The 4,639-nt window shown below is 37.8% G+C and overlaps 1 non-coding gene across 1 annotated transcript; it reads right to left on the minus strand.

Annotated features, from left to right (window-relative positions):
- Positions 1-1,952: 1,952 nt before the first annotated feature.
- Trnat-agu lies at positions 1,953-2,026 on the minus strand. Its single transcript has one exon. It is a non-coding gene; the product is annotated as a tRNA-Thr (tRNA).
- Between the last annotated feature and the right edge of the window lie 2,613 nt (positions 2,027-4,639).

Below are 4,639 nucleotides of genomic sequence, written 5' to 3' on the forward strand. Positions count from 1 at the left end.
TAACTCCAAATTTGGAGTTAGTTTTTATCGATGACGCCGTTTCAGAAACATTTTATTTATAGGGTTATCCGAAATATAAATCAAACTGACCATCAACAGAAGAACTGACTTTAAATGAACTATCCGATACCAGTATCTGACACCCTTCTCATTTCGAAGGTAAATCCATTTTCCGAATATTAACAATACATTTGAACACTGTTGTATAAGTGATATAGCTTTATCGACATCTGAGTCACCATAAACTGGTCGAAAGGTAGGTCTACGGATCGACGCCTAACTTTTCTCAAGAGAGAAACTGATTACAATTATCATTGTTTAGTCCTTAAAACAGAATTTGTCAAAATGGTTAAACTATTAGTGTCCTCAGCCAGCATCAATGGCCTTTTGAAGCTTCATTTAAAGTTTCCGTTAGAGAAATGAAACAGGAGAACATCAATAAATCAAATATTTAAGTTTTGTTTGTTTGTTATGAATTTCGCGCAAAGTTTCACGAGGGCTATCTGCGCTAGCCGTCCCTAATTTAGCAGTGTAAGACTAGAGGGAACGCAGCTAGTCATCGCCACCCACCGCCAACTTGTGGGCTTGACCGTCACATTATAACGTCCCCCTCAGATAACAAAGCTGTGCTGGGATCGGTGATTTAGAATTTGAGAATCATGAATAACACTCGTATTTAATGGCATTGGCAAACAAAGGCGTACAGATCACCTTTTGGCACTAGGAACTTTCCGAAAGGGAGCTACAAAAAGTCTAACCCCGAGTGTGGTAAGCAAAGTGTGACGTAAGAGGTGAGAATACAATGGTCAGTGGTAAAAGCGATTCACGTCTCTCGCAACAAAATCAAGAAGGATCTCCATCTGGAAATTAACACAGGCTGCTTCCACGACTTCTCCGTTCAAGCGTCAAGATGCTGGGTATTGTTACGTATTTCAATTTCAAATGGTCTGATACCGAGCTAAATGATAATTTAAATGTAGTTGTTAAATTGTACCATGGATTTAGCAGTTAAGTAAAAGCCGATATATAGTCAGTTTATGATATTTGCCAACAAGATTGATACACACAGTTTTTTTTTGTTTTTTTTTAACAAATACGTTTTAATATGCACATAACAATACAATTTACAATAACAGTTATTACACACACAGTGATTTATATACCAAAGTTTTACAAACTTACAAGCAATATAAAGTCCCCTTTCTAGTCTGGAACTTCCTTGGTGTCTTATTGAGGGTTCACAATGAGCGAGTTAATTTCGAGTTGATGTAGATACAATTCACAGTAACGAATTTGTTGTCATGTATTTATTTTTAATATGAACGTTGTTTAGATTAAGTTTGGTTGTTTAGATTAAGTTTATATTTAAGAATATGCGTAACTTATGGTGTTGGATATGTATTGCGTGTAACGAATTTGTTATATATTTAAAAACGTGCCTAGCTTACAGTGTTAGTTATGTACTGCGAAACTCCCTCCAATTCTCCAAGCTTGTAGAATATTTGTGAACGTAAGAATCAACAATATATCCACTTCCATAACCGGTTAAATATAACTCAAAACTGTTGTCGGAATTTTCGAGAAAAACCTTTCCCGTGCCTATAAAAGCAGCCAAGGTGATGCGCTAAAGTAGAGAGGGCTTGAAAAGTTGGCTAGGAACCTGCTATAACTGTGTATGCAATAAATCATGATTTTGCTTACCCTTATCAACCGGATAACAGTTAAACCATGAACCACGTTCACATTACAATCTACGAAATAAGTACTGTAAAAATCTCTAGAAAACCGTTGCAATAATAGCTGTTTTGTTTTAGATATGACTAATGATTCCTTTAATATACTTACAAAACAATGTAGGAAGAAGAGTTCGCGCGAAGAAGAATAACTTTAGGATTTCCTTTTAAAATAAGCATTTTATTACATGAAGTTAAATCTATTAACAATAATTTCAAAGGCACCGGCGAGATTCGAACTCGCGATCTCCTGTTTACTAGACAGGCGCTTTAACCAACTAAGCCACGGCGCCATGTATATATATATACTTGATTTGGCATTATAGGAATTTAGGTTAAAAGTATATTTCGTTCCCCTTTAGGGAATGAAACATAACCAGGGGGTGGGCAGAAACTTCTCTTTCTCTTCACCCCATTACATAATTAGAATTAAGTGGCCTGGGGCTTTTAAGAATTGAATGCTTACCTGAGTGAAGGTCTTAGCTGATAATTTTTCAAGTGACGAGTCCACAAGATGAGGGAAGAGCTGCGAGGAGACGTGGAGAAGGAGAGCTTTGCTGAGTTGTGTGTTAACTACAGAAGTTTTTATTCTTTTGGCGGGACCTGTGCGTTGGATGGCCACGTGGCGTCAGGCGTTTGTAGAGCAGAGCAGGAACATGCAGATCGGATACGTCCGTTGTTGACTAAAATGTTAAGATAAAACTGATTAAAGAATATTGGCCAGCAATTTAGGATGAGGATTTTACTATTCAAACATTAGCAGAGAACTATAGTGTTATATTTAACCTGAGATGGTCCTTTTCAGGGCTGGGATCTATGGATCTAAAACATAAGAAAAAATTTTGCTGGGGGGGGGGGGGCGAGAATGCCCCGAGAAAACCCACTTTCACGGCCAGGGCGCCGAATAAAATACCCTGACCGTGCCCGAAAAATGCTGTGGAAAAAGACATATTGTTAGTTTTCTTGGGTTGAATTCCATGTGGCTACTGGTGATGCTTGAATGCTAGAACAGGCTGACTGGGTGAAGAGGCGACGTGAGTCTGTGTACAGTCGAGTCGTTGTTTAGCTGGATTGGGCTACGGTTGATTATTCGACGGAACGGTGCCTTGTGTAACTGGATGGTGCTATGTGATATGGATCTTCAGTTGGTAATACGTCTGATGTTCTTAAAGTGGATCTTGTCAATCTCTTGAAGTCTGTATCGTTGTGGTCTTCAGTCTGGATTCTTCGGTTCTTTTTGGCTATCCTGGTCTGTGTCTCTTGGTGTGTAGGAAAGAGGCGGTCCATAGAAGTAGCGGCGTCACACATGGTTGGTAGAGGTAACATGGTTGTTAGAGGTGGCATGGTTTGTGTCTGCCGTGAAGTTATCTGGAGGTTGGTTGTTTGAGTACTGAAGTTTACTTTCATGGTTGTTTTACTGGAGGTGGTAGGTGGTTCTGTCTCGGGAGCGGGTGAGGCGACAAGAACAGGATATTGTTGATTTTGATGTGTCGTGGGCTTAGAAGATCTGGTTATGGCGTCGCTGTTTCTAGTGAATAGGCGCCTTCTTGGTCTCTCGGCCGTGAAATGAAAAAGAAGTAGACAAAACCATTAGTTAGCAAGTGTTCTGCAGTGAATTTGGAGTTAGTAACGATCTTGACGTATTGGGTTGGCAGGTTCGTGTTTCTTGATTTGATGCGATGTACTTCGTGGATCGTATAGTCTGGTATGGCCTCCAGATTTGTGTGTATGTCGTCGGTTGAGATGAACTGGTCGACGTCTCTAAGTAAAACAGAGAAAAGTTGTGAATTAGCTCTGGGAGGTTTGCAAGTAACTGGTGGGTTGGAGTTCCATGAGGAACAGAGATAAGCTGCGTCTTCGGGAGTAAGGGGTTGAATAAAAATTTCTCCCCTTCTTAAAAGTCTTGTTTTAGACGGGTCGATGGTTACAACGGGTTTGTGTTATCTTTGAAAAACATTTATCCGATTGATGGAGAAATCTTTAGGAATGCCGTCGATAATGATAATATCAATCGTTGAATGGGTTGCATTCCCGCAGGAAGGTTAGTCATTTGGGCGCGGAGTTTGGTAAAACACGTCTTCATGGTTCCATTCTCTCCCCCTCTCCTATAACCTCCAAAATATATACTTGATTGTTGCAGTTTAATTTAAATCAATTTTCTCAATTGTGCCAATTGTTGAATAAGGGTTTGCCTTTGCCGTTATTCTTCACTGAGGAAAGATATGGGTTAATGTTGAGGGGACGGGCAGGAATCTTTGACTATACATAAAGGAAATAGTAGCTGCTGATTATCAACTACTTAAATATTCATAACATTTTTATCAGACGAAAAACCGGCTACGGTTCATATGTCATTTCCATCTTTTACAGGGTGTTGAAAACTGTATCAAAAATCATGTTATTGCTAATCGGCTGTAGGTAATATTGATAAGAAAGTTGAAAATTAAATCAATTGAGAAATATGAGACTGTTACTGATTACACAAAAATTTTAAATGCAATGTTTATATTAAAGTATTATTCAGCACTTTCTTTGCTAAGTGATATTTCTTTCTTTTTATCAAATCAATTGATGTTTTTATATTCTATCTCGGTTCTTCTAAACGTTTAAAATAAGCTGGTCATACTATCAGTAAAGTAACAGAAATATGTGGAAACCATTTTGGTTAATAATTTAATCGAAAATGAATTATTTATCATTATTTTTCACAATTATATATATATATATATTTTTTTCATGTGCCATTCAGTTTTCGTGATATACACATATTGTTGAATCGGTTGGCAATATTAAGATCAGATAAGAAACGGTGTTGTACGTAAAATATTTTAGATACTAATAAAGAAAATAGCAAAAGAATATTACTAAATTTATGCTCAAAGTATTTCGAAGTCCACAACGAATCG

This window comes from Limulus polyphemus, unplaced genomic scaffold (genome assembly GCF_000517525.1).
Source record: "Limulus polyphemus unplaced genomic scaffold, Limulus_polyphemus-2.1.2 Scaffold57, whole genome shotgun sequence".
NCBI classification, from domain to species: domain Eukaryota; kingdom Metazoa; phylum Arthropoda; class Merostomata; order Xiphosura; family Limulidae; genus Limulus; species Limulus polyphemus.